Below are 16780 nucleotides of genomic sequence, written 5' to 3' on the forward strand. Positions count from 1 at the left end.
AGATGAAAAGAGTTTCTGAAGACGCTTCTTCAAGGTCAGTGACAAGAGGATCCAGGCACGTCTGGTGCCTCCTGCCGAGAATTCCAGAGGCCAGAACCCTCTTCTGGGAGCCGAGGTTGGAGAGTTTCCCATGGAGCCCCCCTGAGGGGGGAGAATTCCGTCTTTGCCCACACTTTCCTCTTCTAGAAGCCAGAGCCGAGGGATGCCTCTGCTTGCGGTGGTGGAAAACAGGCAGGCGCTGGGACAGACAGACACAGATTTGATTTGTCTCCGCCCTTATGAACTGCGTGATTTTAGACTACTGACTCAACCTCTCGGAACCTGTTTCTTCACTGTAACAGTAGCTGTGAAGTGAATGGAGGCACCCACATATATGGGGAGTGCTCACTCTCATTTCCCTCCTAAAAAGGTGGCTAATGGGGCAGGACTGAATACACGTAGCTCACTGCCAACTGGGGCTAACCAGTCAGATTTCAACCATTCATTGGTGCACGCATGTAACGAAAAATTATTGGGAACCACTAACCCCCAGTCGTTATCATGCACCCTAGGGATTCGGCGAGGAACAAACCAGTCCTGAGAAGCTTGTACTCTTGGTGGAGGGAGACAGAAACAAATATTATCAGAGAAATAGATATAGAACATCTCAATTAATGATAAGTGTTAAGAAAACATAAAGCAGGCCATGAAGCCAGAAGTGCTGGGAAGGGAGACACCTGAGAACACTGGAATTTTATTTTATTTTATTTATGTTATGTCATGTCATGTCATTTTTTTTAATGTTTATTTATTTTTGAGACAGAGAGAGAGAGAGAGACAAAGTGTGAGCAGGGGAGGGGCAGAGAGGGAGAGACAGAATCCAAAGCAGGCTCCAGGCTCTGAGCTGTCAGCATAGAGCCTGATGAGGGCTCAAACCCATGAACCTCAAGATCATGACTTGAGCCGAAGTTGGACGCTTGAGTGAGTGAGCCACCCAGGCACCCCCATGGGGTAGCATTTTAAAAGGGGATGCCAAGACCAGTCTCAAAGCAGTTGACCTTTATAATTTTTTTCAAGTTTCGGGGCATCTGGGTGGCTCAGTTGGTTAAGCGTCCAACTTCAGCTCAGGTCATGATCTCACAGCTCGTGGGTTCGAGTCCCTAGTTGTGCTCTGGGCTGACAGCTCGGAGCCTGGATCCTGTTTCAGACTCTGTGTCTCCCTCTCTCTCTGCCCCTACTCCACTCATGCTCTGTCTCTGTTTCTCAAAAATAAATATCAAAAAAAATTTTTTGTTTAAGTTTATTTGTGTATTTTGAGAGAGAGAGAGCCAGCAGGGGAGGGGCAGAGAGAGAATCCCAAGCAGGCTCCACGCTGTCAGCACAGAGCTCAACCCGTGGCTGAAACCATGAACCGCGAGATCATGACCTGAGCCAAAACCGAGAGTCGGACACTTAACCCACTGAGCCACGCAGGCACCCCAAAGCAGATGGTCTTTAAAGAGAGAGCAGAATCAAGCCAGGAAGAAAGAACTAGAAGCTAAAGGGCCCTGGGCAGACACAGGGAACAAACACAGGGTCAGAACAGCTGAAATGCAGAGAACAGAGGGACGAGGGGTCAGCAGTGAGACCAGAAGGAACTGGGCCCGTATCATGGAAGGTCTTGTCGACCACAGCAAGGCTTTTGGGTTTTAGTCACAGTGAGATGGGAGCTATGTTATCAGTTGTATCTGTTCACAACTGATGCTAACAGGGCTCCTTCCAGGTGCCAGGCACAGGGGCTAAGCACTTTACATACGTTTCACTCTTCCAAGAAGCCCCTAAGTGTGGACCATCCCTCTCGCCACCTTCCAGACGAGGAAGCTCAGGTGTGGAAAGTCTGGAGTTGACTGCCCACCACCCAGCCTGGAAGCACCTGACTCGAAACCATCCCTAGGTGACCTTAGATTAGCCTTCCTATAGGGCCTCCAACTCTCCAACTTATATCCTTGGTATCAGAAGAAGGAAGTCATGTTAAGGCCCATGTAAAGACAAGTGTAGATTGAAGAAGGCACCCTCAAGTTAACCAACACCAAGGATCGCCAGCAGTCACCAAGAGCTTGGAGGGAGGCGTGGGACAGATTGTGCCTCAGAGCCTCCAGAAGGAACCCACACTGCCAACACCTTCATGTGGGACTTCTGGCCTCCAGAACTGTAGGAAGAATAAATACCTGTTGTGTTAAGTAACCAAGTTTGTGGTCATTTATTATGGCGGCCCAAGAAATGAAAACAGATTTGTGTGGCAGAATGGAAAGCTGTATTTAGAGTCAGGTGACCTGAATATGAGCTCTAGCACTACAGCAACCCGCCAGTGTCCTCAAACAGCTCTTTGACTTGTACCCAAGCCTCGGTGTCTTCTTCTGTAGAATGGGTACACTATGACCTGGCTTCCGGGGGCTATAGTGGGAATGAAGTGAGATTGAGGACAATGTCAATAAAGCATCTGGCAGAGATGAGACGATGAGCTGGGATCCCTAGTGCTCAGGACAGGACTCAGGACAGGGCTTGGAAGCAGCACCTCCTGGGCATTTGCTTCCAAGCGTTCCAGCGTGTTGCTGGCAAAGCGACTTCTTCCTGACATCACCTCCTGAAGAGAGAGAGTCTAGCTCCTGGGCCAGGCAGAGGTGACCATTTGGAGAATGAGTCAAGGAGCCCTGGCAGTTGGATACTCAGTCATGACGTCCTGCCAGGATTCTGGGTGTGTGTGTGGACAAGAAAGCCCTATGCCAAGGGGAGTCTTAAGACTTCAAAGCCAAAAAAAAGGCAATTAAGTTTATAGTGGAATTAGTCAGGAAACTGTAAACCTAGGCCATTACCCCTGTACAGTAGATCCTTTTAGCATCATCTCAGAACACACTGAATAGTCTGAGATGTTCCAACAAAACTGTCTCTTAAAAATAAATTTAGAGTCTAGACAAAGTTACCATGCCCTCCTTGCCACCCCTGGGTCTTCATATGTCACCAGGTTGGGGAGTGTGCCCAGTGATAGGCCAAGATATTCCAAGTCCTGGACCCCCAGCCCCAACACTGCCCCATCCTGAATGGGGCTGCCATTGGGTCCCTTCCAATGGAGAAACATGGGGAAATAACCGGAGACTGTGTGTTGCACAGCCCATCAGAATAGGCTAGGCATGAGTGTGAATTGGCTTCCCACATTGGATTGGACTCACCCCAATCCCCACAGTCTTAGGTGGTGAAACCAAGTTTTCAGCAACCAAAATGGGGACTTGTAGGCTATAGACCAACAATAAACAAGCTCCTTTCATAACAACGAAGGGATCAGTTAACCAAGAGGACATAACAATCCCAAACATTTATGTTCTTAATAACAGAGCCTCAAAATACATAAAGCAAAACTGGATAGAACCGCAAGGAGAAAATTACAATCGACGAAGAGACAAATTATATTTGTGATCGGAGATTACAATACTCCCCTCTCAATAATTGATAAATCATGTACACAGAAAATCAGCAGAAATACAGTAGACTTGGACAACTCTATCAACCAACTTGACCTAACTAACTGGAAGTAACCCAAATGCCCATCAACAGGGAATGAATAAGCAAACTGTAGTATATGCATACAGTGGAATACTATCTGCAATAAAAAAAGAACAAACTATTAATCACTCAATGACATAGATGAGTCTTGAAATAATTATGCTTAGTAAAAGCAGTAAACCAGGAAAGGAGTACATGCTATATGAATCCCTTTATAGAAAACTCTAGAAAATGCCAACTTATCTATGACAGAAAGCAGATCAGTGGTTACTTGGGGGAAAGGTGGGAGCACGAGGGGGAGGGATTGATTAACAAGGAACACAGAAAACCCTAGAAGGAAAGAGACACGTTACGTTCACTCTCTTGGTTGCAGGGATGGATTCACGGGTATAGACATCTGTCAAATTTTTACATTTCAGGGACAGCGTATCATACATAAAATATACCTCGATAAAGTTGTCTTTTAAAATGTCTTCAGGGGCGTCTGAGTGGCTCAGTCAGTTAGGCGTTCAATTCTTGATTTTGGTTCAGGTCATGATCTCATGGTTTGTGGGTTTGAGCCCCGAGTCAGGCTCTGGGCTCCGTGCTGTCATCGCAGATCTTGCTTGGGATTCTGTCTCTCCCCGTCTCTCTCACCCCCTCCCCTGCTAGTGCTCACTCGCTCTCTCTCTCTCTCTCTCTCTCAAAATAAATAAACTTTAAAAAATAAATTAAATAAACAAATAAATAAAAATGTCTTCAGCCTCCCCAGAAGGCAGAAAAGAAAGTCCCCTCTTGGAGATCTTTTTTTCAAGGTTGCACAATTTGCCTGGTGTCCAGGCTCATGTGTCCCACTCCTGAGACATCAGCAGAAGGCATCAGACCCAGCTCGGCGTTCTCAGTTGGGACACACCATCTCTAGGATCCCAAGGGAAAGTGCCAGTGGTCTCTCTCAGGTAGAATCCCTTCCAAGAAGGGAAAACGAACACAGCTACTTTGTAAGCAACTACAGAGATTTTACCAGGGCAAGGAGACACAGAGCTCTTGTCTGGTCCAGGGCTGGTCCTCCTGGTCTCCTGATCCTCTTGGCACCTGGAGTTGCCACACCCAACCTCCCTCCCCACCGCACCCCCATGTCTATTTCCACCTGGGTCTGTGGAGGGACCTCAGACCTGCTGGGGAAAAGCCTTCTGGTATACAGCCATTGTTCAGCCATTCACAGACGTACTTGGTAAACTTTGGGTGGCAGTACTGGGAGGGACCCAAGTCATCTGAGAGAGAATCGGTCATTTTGGGAGAAGGAGTTTGGTTGGCCAGAGGATGCCGACTCCGCCACCGGACCCGAAGATCGGGGCCGAGGGTAGTTCTAGGCCAAGCTTGCAGCTCTGTCTTGGCCCAGCTGAACCTTGGGGAGGAAAATGGTTTCTTGTGTGAACTAAACCATCCCACTGACACCAAAGCCTATGCTCTTAACTTATATACCATATCGACCCCCAGACCTGGGGTCTGCAGACCACTAGCCGTAGGCCAACCCAACCCTCTGCCTATTTGTGTAAATAAAACTTTATCAGAACCCAGACACCTCCATTCATTTATGTCCGGCCATATGGCTCATAAAGCCTAAAATATTTACTATCTGGCCCTCACAGGCCTTATGTTGTGAATAATCTGTTATATATATACATACATATATATATATGTGTGTGTATGCACACACACATGCACACACACACACACGTGTATATATATATATATATGTTTTTTATGTATGTATATGTAAACATATAGAGTAAAACCTTGGTTTGCGAGCATAATTCATTGCAGAAACATGCTTATAATCCAAAGCCCTCGTATCTCAAAGCAAATTTCGAGAACCATTGGCTCAGTTGTGATCACGTGACACTCGGCGATACATACTACTTGTCTTGCAGGACGCGGCTCGTTTAGCAAGTTCAAATTTATCAGCAATGTTTGCTCGCAGCACCCTAAGTTACGTGCATTCCAAGGCTTTCCTGTATATGCTTTATTCTATATTTATATTTATATTTATTTATTTATCAAATGGAATGTTGCTCAGCCTTCTAAAGAGGGAAATTTTGACACACGCTACAACGTGAATGAACCTGGAGGACATCAGGTTCTGGTGGACATCTGGCTAAGAAGCCAGACGCAGAGACGAACGCGATGATTCCGCTCACGGGAGGTACTTACATTCATAAAGACAGAAGGTAAAATGGTGGTTGGCAGGGGCTACGGGAGGGAGGATGGGGGAGTTACTGTTTACTGGGTACGAAGTTTCACTTTGGGAAGATGAAAAAGTTCCAGAGATGGTCGGTGGTGATGGGTGCACAACAGTGTGAACGGACTCACTACCACTGAACTGTATGCTTAAAAACGGTGAAAATGCGGGCTCCTGGGTGGCTCAGTGGGTTGAGCCTCTGACTTGGGCTCAGGTCATGATCTCTCGGTTTGCGAGGTCAACCCCCCCCCCACACACACACCACGGCGTCAGGCTCTGTACTGACAGCTCAGAGTCTGGAGCCTGATTCGGATTCTGTGTCCCCCTCTCTCTGCCCCTGCCCTGCTCTCTCTCTGTCAAAAAATAAATAAACATTTTAAAAAATGGTTAAAATGGTACATTCTGTGTTATATGCATTTTACTATAATTTTTTTTAACCTTTATTTATTTTTGAGACAGAGAGAGACAGAGCATGAACGGGGGAGGGTCAGAGAGAGAGGGAGACACAGAATCCGAAACAGGCTCCAGGCTCTGAGCTGTCAGCACAGAGCCCGACGTGGGGCTCGAACTCACGGACTGCGAGATCACGACCTGAGCCGAAGTCGGCCGCTTAACCGACTGAGCCACCCAGGCTCCCCTATAATTTTTTTTTTTAAGAAAGAAAAGAAACAGATATGCCATGAAATAGAATGTAATTTTCCACGATTTTTTTTTTTTTTTTTTTTTTTTTAGATAAAATGGAACACGTCAAAGAATGTTCGACATCTTCGGTGGCCTCCGCTGTGGGAGGACACACGGGGGGTGGCAGTTAGAAGCCCTGACTGCGACTGCACACTCAGGGCCAGGCAGCCTTGGCAGGTGTTCCGAGGGACTCATTCGGTCAAATCCCTCTTCGGCACCGTGAGCTCCCCCCCACCCCCCACCTCCGCCATGTCTATGCTGCAAAACGAAGGCCTTTTTAAGGGCCTGTCTCAGGAGAGGGTGGCTACCCACACACTTGGCAGGCGCTGGCTGTGCCACGGCTGGTGGGGTCCCCTGGGGCAGGGACCAGAGCCAGGTCCGGGGTCTCCCCACCCCCCACCCCCCATCTCAGATCTCCTGGGAGAAGCAAACAAGGTAGCGGAAGGGGACACGCAAAGGCTTTTATGAGTTGAAAGCACGCGCTGACGGCTGGACGTCTCCTGGGTCTCCAAGGGGTCACGTCTGTTGTTGCAGGTGGCGCCGGGGTGCGCGCCGGGACCCAGAGCTCGGAGGCCTCGGCTCTGCGACCTCCTGGCTTTGCGACCGCTGGCGTGAGCCTGCTCCCTGATGTGTGCAGTGCACCACACTGATAGGTGAGGCCTTGCGCAAAGGACCCAAGCGCTGTCTCAGCGTGGGCTCAGGTCCCCGCGCCCCAGCCGGCCCCAGGGCACCGGGCAGCCAGCCGGTCCTTCCAAAGCTTCTCCTAAGCCCGGCCTCCGGTCCCCCAAACCCGAGAGGGGGAGGAGGCTCTTCACGGCGAGGGTGGTCTGAGAGAGGTTATCAGACACCTGCTTGGCGCCGGGGAGGCCAGCATCTGTGTAAACCCGCCCCATCCTGCACCCACAGGCCTGTCGGAGTGTTGAGTGAAGCTGTCGCGAGAAATCCCCCGGTTCCGCCGACTTCTAAGCCAACGGGGCAGGATGGCGGGGACCCCCGGGGGTGGCATTGATTATTGTGACAAGCCGATCCAGGCCGAGTCGTGGAGTGACCACCACTGACTTGTCAAGATGGGGCCTTCTGGGCGTGGAGAGGGGAAGGAGTAACAGAGCTACGGGACCCGGAGACCAGGGCCTCTGAAACCCGAGAGGCCCTCTTGCTGGCCTCCCGCGGGACGCACCTGTCACAGAAGAGTCACCACTCTGAGCTGGCTTTTAAGTGCGGGGCTGCTCAGTCGGCCGGGTTCCCGCAGGACTCATGGGACACTGCCCTCAGACGCAACCAGGACCTGGGGGACTTGGTTGTGACCAGGTCCCCCCCCTACTGTTGGAGCTGGGGGGGGGGGGGCGCTGCACAAGGGGCTGGGTTGGACGTGAGAGATGGATAGAGACAGACACCCCGCCTGGCTGGATGCTTCTGTGTTAGGAGACACAGACACCACGGTCTTCTTAAGAAAGCTTGTGTGGAAACACAAAACAGAAATTAAAGTGGAGAAGCGAAAACAGTAATGTTTCTGTGGGGATTTTTCAAACTAAATAAAGGGTGGAAGCAAAGGAGACCATCCGCCCCTCAGTCCGGTCTGCGTGTGCATGAAAGGACACTCTTCTCCTTCATTTACTCTTCTCCCCTCTCTGAATGCGGCTGGATCGTCAAAGGACACCCCGCGGAAACTATTAAAACCTAGAGGTCACGCCAAACCCAGCTTGGAAGCGAGGGGACGGTCTTCTGTCTTAGCACAAGCGCATACTTGGAATTGTAAATGCAAATTCTGTAGAGACAAACTCGCCTCCCTGGCCGGTGAGTACAGACAGAACATTTGAAGGCAGGTCTCGCTTTAATTTTTGACAAGTGTCGGGAAGAGATCCCCTTCACAGCTTGACAGAGAAGGAGAACACAAACCGGCTTGCAGATCAGAGTGTGCAGAGGGCGGGCGAAGAGAAGGGGGCTGGCTTCTGGAAGGGACCGTCTGACTCAATTTGCGCCTCTGTTGAGGGCTCTCTCTGATGAGAGGGTGGCAGGGACGTCATAGGGGAAATCCAGTGACGTCATGGCAGCCAGCGCAGTGGGGGCAGGTACCTATGAACCTGGCAAGCAATCTGAACTTTTCCGGGGGGGAGGGGGGAGAAGGGAGCACCAGAGGCTCAGGTTCCCAGAAACTCATCGTAGTCAACTTGGCTTATGGTGATTTGCCAGCCCTGAGCCTTTTGATCCAGCTGAACTCTTGTAGGGCTCACGGGAAGTTGCCCTCAGACAAAGTCTAGACCCGAAGGGTTTGGCTGGGAACAAATTCTCTTCCCGGCAGAGCCTGAGTGAGGGCACACGGGGCAGTTCTCTCTCGTGTGTAAACACCAAACTTTTAGTACTTTCAGTGCTCTGGGAAGACGAGGAGAAGGGAAAGCAAGGCATGAACATTGACTGGATATAGACCAGGTCGCAGAGAAGGAAATTCAGATCGATGGGGGCCAAATAAACTGCCCAAGATCTGGCAGTGAGCAAAGGGCAGAACCAAGATTCTGGCTCTGAGGCTCGTGTTCTTTCTTCTATGCCAAACTACCCACATGCGTAAGAGAAAATCAGGAGATGTCCAGCGACCAGATTAAAATCACTAAGCAATGGAAGAAACAAGACCAAAATATGCATGTCCCAGTCGCCTCGTCTGGGCCACTGTCACTTTGAACGAGTGACCTCTTGCACACCTCAGTCGTGTTTGATGATTACGAAAAGTGCTAATGTGGACAAGAGAGATGAGTTTTGATGTCACCTATGCTCTCATTTGCCCCCTTCACTCTCCTAATCCATTTCCCAAATTCATCCCCACAGTCTTTTTAAAAAATTGAAATATAACTTACATCTCATAAAACGCACCCATTAACAGCATATAATTCTGTGGGCTTTGGTGTTTTCCCAAAGTTCTCCAACCATCACCACTGTGTAATTCCAGAATATTTTCACCACCTCTAGAAGAAATCCTGTACCCATTAGCAATCATTCCTTCCCCATCCCCAACTCTTAGCCTTTGAAAAACACTACTATATTTTCCGTCTCCGTGAATTTGCCCACTTTGGACATCTATATAAATGGAATCCTATCATATGTGGCCTGGGTGTCTGGCTTGTTTCACTCAGCATCATGTTTTCAAAATTCCTCAATGTCGTAGCATATACCAGTACCTCATTTCATTTAATGGTGGACAAACATTCCCTTGCAGGAATATTTTTATCCATTCACCAGTTGATGGGCACGTGGGACGCGTGTACCTTTGGGCCATTATGAATAATCCTGCTGTGGACATTCATGTACCAAGTTTTTGTGCAGACATTTGTTTTCAGTTCTCTTGGGTGTATACCTAAGAGTGAATTGCTAAGTCTTGTGGTAACTCTATATTGGACTTTCGGGGGAACTACCAAATTGTTTTCCAAGGTGACTGTACCACCTTACATTCCCACCAGCCATTTTTTTCCACATCGTCACCAACATTTGTTACGGTCTTTCTTTTTGATCATAGCCATCCCAGTGGTTGTGTATCACATTGTGACTTCCACTTGCGTCTCTCTGATGATTAATGATGTTGAACATCATCTGCTTATTGGCCACTTGTAGGTCTTCTCTGGTGAAATGTTGATTCACATCCTTTGTCCATTTTTATTTTTGTTAATGTTTATTTTTGAGAGCGAGAGAGACAGAACGCAGGCGGGGGAGGAGCAGAGAAAGAAGGAGACACAGAATCCCAAGCAGGCTCCAGGCTCTGAGCTGTCGGCACAGAGCCCGACGCGGGGCTCGAACCCACGAACCACGAGATCATGACCTGAGCCGAAGTCAGACGCTTACCGACTGAACCACCCAGGCACCCCTCCTTTGTCCATTTTTAAATTGAGTTCTTTGTGGTTTTATTTTGGAGCTGTAAGAGCTCTGGATACTAGACCTTATCAGATATATGATCTGCAAATATTTTCTCACATTCTGTGGATTGTCTTTCCACTTTTTTGGTAGTGTCCTCTGAAGCATTTAATTTTGATAAAGTCCAATTTATCAATTTTTTTGGTTGCTTGTACCTGCGGTGTCATATCTAAGAAAGCCTAAACCAAGGTCATGAAGATTTTCACCAATGTTTTCTTCTAAAAATTTTAGCTCTTACATTTAGGTCTTTGACTAGCACTTGGGATGAGCACTGGGTGTTTTATGTAAGCAATGAACCACAGGAATCTTGAACCCCCAAAACCAAGAGCACACTTGACCCACTGTATGTTAGCCAATTTTACAATAAATTATATTAAAAAATAATTTTTGTATATCGTGTAAGGTGGGGGTCCAACTTCATTCTTTTGCATGTGAGTACACAATCGTTCCAGAACCATTTGTTGACAAGACGATTCTTTCCCCCATTACGTTGTCTCGGCACATTTGTTCAAAATCAATTGGTCATAAATGCATGGGCTCATTTCTGGACTCTAAATTCTATTCTATTAATCCATGGGTCTGTCCTTATGCCATATAGAAAACTGTAGTTTTGTAGTACATTTTGAAATCAAGAATGAGTCCCCCCAACTTTGCTTTCTTTCAGGATTGTTTTGGCTGTTCTGGGCCCCTTGCATTTCTATATGAATTTTAGGATGGACTTGCCAATTCCTCCAAAAAGGCCAGTGGGGATTTTGAGCCCATGTCTTTTAATCTCTGAACAGGGAGAGGAAGAAAAGCTATGGGCAGATAAGGGAACTTTTTTAGCACATGGATAATGGGAACAATATCTGTCCAACAGACTAATTGTCTTAAACAGGCTACTAAACGCTGATGTGACCATGGCTGTCATAACAGCTGAATAACACAGGGTGTCCATCCAAGCCACCCCAATGTGGGAGCATTTTACATTTGCCTGTGCGTTATTCCACGGCCACTTGAAAAGAATGAACTAATTTCCATCAAGTCTAATCTATCACCAAGAGTGTTGAGATGCACAATGAATTTGATTTGGGGTTTGGTGTGCCATCTTGAAATTAAATGGTATATCTTCTGTGATTCTGAACCAAAATCACTGAAATTGGACCAAGGTTATGGAAGCCCCATGGCACCAAATTAGATTGCTATTAATGAATGCTACCATTAATTATATGTGGACACTCGATGTGGGCATCTCATCTGTAGAGATCCGTCTTGGGTCTTTCAGCCCTTGAAGGTCTGTGGTTTGTGTACTTGGCTGAGTTACAATGAGCAGCTCCTTCATACCTCAGGTCCTTTGCCAGTGCAGGAACCACCACTGCCCTTGGTGATCCTCATTGAAAGGGACACCTCAGAGCTACTTTTTGGCTGAACCCAGTGATGAAAGGAAATGTATCCTTTTGAGTACATCCTGCTGCTTTAAGAGGTTCTCTAAGATAAGAGAACAAAAGTCTATAAGACAGGGGGGATCTCCCTTTAGTGACTCTTAGACTGCTCTTCTCATACGTCTTTAGGTTAATAATTTCAATTCCAGGGGAGGCTCATCTTGTAGGATCACCAATACTGCACTTTCTCAGAGTCTCCTAAGTCCGTCTGCATAAGTGACTGACCAACCCTGATTAAACCAGGCCCATGTGAACTCTTTCCCAGTTCTGGAAGTGTTTTGTTATTGTCTTTAGGCTCAGAACCATGCCCAGCAAGCATCCCCTGGTCCCCACCCTCTAAAAACTTGCACCCTGTATCAGAGGAAGGAAATGAGCCTATGCGTGACTTCGTGTGTCAGCTCCCATAGATCGGTAGTGATTTCTTGGAGTCCTGGGTTAAGAAGGATTCTGAGGCTGAATTTCAGGTTCAGCAGGGGAAAAAAATGGAATGATGGAGCGTGCACCGGATGGGAGCCTGGAGACAGACTCCACATAGTTGTCATGCCTCATCTATAGACAACAGCAAGTTCGTATATACGTACGCTCACTAATCTGTGAACACTAAAGAGACGGTAGAGACTCTCAAGTCGTCTCGATACTGAGCATTATATCTAGAAAGAATAAACGACGCCTAACACATACATGTGCAATGATTTTCCAAACCTAAGTAGGTGTAGTCATAAAACGCAAGCTTATTTCAGAGAATGATTAAATGCATTAAATTTGGAGTGGCTAACGTGTTTTCTGTCTACACATAAGGAAAATCCAACCACTCCTAGTTAGGGGTCCGTAACAACCTTTTGATGTTTAAAGGTGTCCTCATCCTGAGAAATGTGGAAAGCACTGCTTTGTAGTCTTTCCATGAGCAAAGGCTGAAGGACAACGTCACCAGACATAGCCATGTCACGATGATTTGACATGAGTCCAACATGCTTATATGGCATCATGGTATGAACATGTTTTTTTCCAACAGCCAGGTAAGCCTACTGTCTTGGAAAAAGAGGTCCTGTTGAGTAAGTGAACTCCTTCCCATGCTAATGGGTCTCCAGGAAAGAGGGAGTGACCCCACTCTAATCTTTTCCCAGTTTAGATCTTCTAGAATGTCCGCACCAGGGGCCCCTCTAGATACCTGTTTCCGTGGTTCGCAAACAGTGCTGTTAGTGGCAGATTTCTTCTGCCACAAAATTTTACCCAGAACTAGAAAATAACGAAGCCTAAAAAGGTAGCCATTACGGGTGAGGGAAGGATAAGATTCCCAGACTCTTCCCTGTTGGGCGTCATCAGGGTCCGCTGGGCCAACAGCATCAAACCCCTGACCTCACTGGCTGCCTTTACCACATTGGGTAAGGAAACCAAGACCCCACACCCTCAGCACTGCGCCCGCGCCCCACCCCAAAAGCGGGTCCTATCCAATCGCCTTGACAAAGCCCAGGCAAGCCACACGTGTCCTCCTCTTTCCCAGCTGACAAGCTAAAAACAGCCCCGCCGCGGTGCGGGGACACTTAAGTCGTCATGACACTAAAGGGGTGACCAGCTAAACCTTGAGGGCTCCCCGCTCTCCTGATCATGAATCCTTCCAGGGCTTGGATTTGTCTCCATCTTTCGAAAAGTAAATGCATACCAAAATGCAGGCATATTGTGTCGCCTTCGTGTCCTGTACCTGTACAGTGAAAACCGCCCAGAAGGTCCACCCCACCCCCTTCTTTGCTTCCTCTACGCCCCCCCCCCACCCCTTTCCCCACTGCTTCCCTACCCCCACTGTGAGCAGGGTTGAGTCAGCCTCGCCTGGGTCCCGCCCCCGTGGTCTCCGGCCCAGCAGCCCGCAGAGCGGTGAGGGCCCGACTCCGTTCCACGCCACCCCCTGGGCACTTCCTTGGCAGGGATTTGAAACATTTCTATTTAAATGACATTTGAACAAACGCGGAGGGGTTCAGTTGTACTTCAATCAAATTCCGTAGGATCCAGTTGGGAGCCGGGTCCCCGTGGACAGAGAGCATGGAGTTCGCTCTGTTTTCTGATTTGAATTGCTTTGTTCTCTTTCCAGGAAGGGGGAAAGGGGGGGGGGGGGATGCATTTGGCCTAAAATGAAACATTTCCCTTTTAAGTCAAAAACTTGAACATGGCTTGAAGGAGAGAGTTTAAGCTCCATAATCCCCGGTCCAGAGCAAAGCAATGACGAGCCCGCGATTTCGGTTTTGGAGGAGAGAGGTCGGGGCAGAGCAGCCGGGCACCCCCGGTGAGCACCCCCGGAACAGGCATTTCACACGCTCCTGGGGCCACGGCTCAGAAATGGTGCCCTGCAGGGCAGTCTATGCAGATATGCTCCGTGTATCAATCCTTTGGTGGGGGAAGCCACAGGGGCAGCTTTTCTGTGGCTCCCAGCTCTCTTCCCCCTCCCTGTGCGTGTGTGGATCCCACCCACAGCGACTGTCACCACACCACCTGCTTCTGGTTCTCTGCTGGCCCTGCCCCCCGGGAACCTGGAACCTCTGTGCTCAGCCCTCAATCTCTTCTCGTCTTCTGGCCCGCCAGCCGCCGTGGAGTGGCGCCGTCACCAGGGACGACGTCGATGTCAAGTCTTGGCACAAATCCCTCAAGCTCCCTATGCTTGGGTTTTCCCATCTCAGGCCTGGGAAAATTGGACCACATCGCATTCTGAATTATCATGCGTTTGAGAGTTGTTTGAATCATCAAGCACTGAAAGGGATATGAGCAAGTATCTAAGTCAGGTTTTCTTATTTTTATCTGATGAAAAAGAGGGCAGCTAGCTGAGCCCTAGCCACCAGGCACCCAAGTGAAATATCTTGCCAGTTTGACCTTGACCGCGTGCTTCAAGCCCTCCCTCTCAGAAAGCTCGGGCCAGCTATTTAGCTCGATCAATATGGGATTAACTGAAGGGAAAGTATAGAGACAGATGGATGAACAGGTGAATGGATGGATAGAAACTCTATCAGATTAATGAATATTTACTAGCCTGCCCACGCAATAAAATGACCGGGAGTAGGTTTCAGACACACAACGGAACCGACCCAACGTGTCCCATCTTTGCTTAGCCACGCAAGTCTTGCTTAACCATAGGTTTGCGGTTTGGGGGGATTTTTTGGGTTTTTTGTTTTTCTGTGGTTTTTTTTTTTTTTTTGAGGCCAGGCTTGCCTCTGTTTTGTCTATTCTGAAGGAGGAGCTATTTTACATGGGGACTCTATGTCCTGGAACTCAGAATTAATCAGAACTACACTACCTTAATCAGAACACTTTTGTCTGCACCTGCCAGAAACTCAAGTCCACCTGGCTTACACCCCAAGGAGAATTCATTGCCGTACACAGTTGACCCCTGACCCATTGTTCAGGGGGTTGTGGAAAGTGCATCAGTCCCTTGCACAGTTGAAAATCCGAGTATGACTTTTGACTCCCCAAAGACATAACTACTAATAGCCTGCTGTTGACCAGAAGTCTTACCGACAACACAAACAGTCGCGTAATGCATATTTCATCTGTTGTAAGTATTATAGACTATATTCTTACAATATAGTAAGCTAGAAAAAGAAAATGTTCTTAAGAAAATCATAAGGAAGGGGTACCTGAGTGGCTCAGTCAGTTAAGCGTCTGACCTTGGCTCGGGTCACGATCTCATGTGAGATTAAAAAAAATTTTTTTAAGTTTTAATGTTTATTTATTTTTGAGAGACAGAAAGAGAGACAGAGCGCGAGCGGGGAAGGGGCAGAGAGACAGGGAGACACAGAACCCGAAGCAGGCTCCAGACTCTGAGCTGTCGGCACCGAACCCGACGTGGGGCTGGAACTCACTGTGAGAGCATGACCTGAGCCATCGGAGGCTTAACCGACGGAGCCACCCAGGCACCCCAACATTAAAAAAATTCTTTAAAGAAAATCATAAGGAAGAGAAAACGCATTTACGGTGTTGTACTACGTTTATTGGAAAAAAATCCACGTATAAATGGAGCCACGCAGTTCAAATCTGTGTTGTTCAAGGGCCCACTGTATAAACAAAAGCTCCAGAGGTAGATTTGCTGTTGTGTAGAGGTGAAAACAGGCCCGTAAACAATGTGATCAGAAATCTTAGGGGCACCTGGGTGGCTCAGTCGGTTGGGCGGCCGACTTCGGCTCAGGTCATGATCTCACGGTCAGTGAGTTCGAGCCCCGTGTCAGGCTCTGTGCTGACAGCTCAGAGCCTGGAGCCTGTTTCCGATTCTGTGTCTCCCTCTCTCTGACCCTCCCCCATTCATGCTCTGTCTCTGTCTCAAAAATAAATAAACGTTAAAAAAAAAAAAATTAAAAAAAAAAAATCTTTCTCGGCTTTGCATTCCTCGGTTTTGGCTTCATTCCTGGGCAGGCTCTTATACACGGAACCTTAGAAAAGATGCCGCACAGAAAGTAGCTCTAAGCTCACCTGGTCCTTAGAGCCAGCGACTCCACAGTTGTTCTGGCTAAGGCTCCATGGCTGTCTCCGATAGGCCTGGCTTGGGTCAGGTGGCTATTCCTGAACCAATCACCGTGGCCAGAAAAATGGAATAAATATTCTGATTGGTCAGGCCAGGATCACAGTGGTAGCTGACTGAGAGAGGGCAAAACGGACAGGGAGGGTTCTTCATCCAGAGGGAGAGATACGGAGAACACATCGGCACCTGACCATGACGCTGACGTAGCTATTCTGCCCCAGGCTGCAGCTATGTTTTCCTCCACTTTTCCCTAGGACACATTTATCCTCATAAAAGGTAAAGTTTACGAACTTGTGAAGTAATTCCAGGGCCCATGGTACAGGCTTGAGGCACATGGCACTTTCTAAAAACGGCTGCAATAATATCTTCTTCCCCACATGCTCTTTTAGAACCTTGCTACTCCCCCTCTCCTTGAACCCGGGTGGGCCTGGCGGCTGCCCGTCCGACAGGGTATGTCAGAAGTGACGCTACGTAACATCCAAGGTTAAGTCATGAAAATGTCATGCATTTCTGCCTTGTCCTTTTGGGATGCCCACTCTTAGAGCGTGACCACCA

This window comes from Panthera onca, chromosome E1 (assembly GCF_046562875.1).
Source record: "Panthera onca isolate mPanOnc1 chromosome E1, mPanOnc1 haplotype 2, whole genome shotgun sequence".
NCBI lineage: Eukaryota > Metazoa > Chordata > Mammalia > Carnivora > Felidae > Panthera > Panthera onca.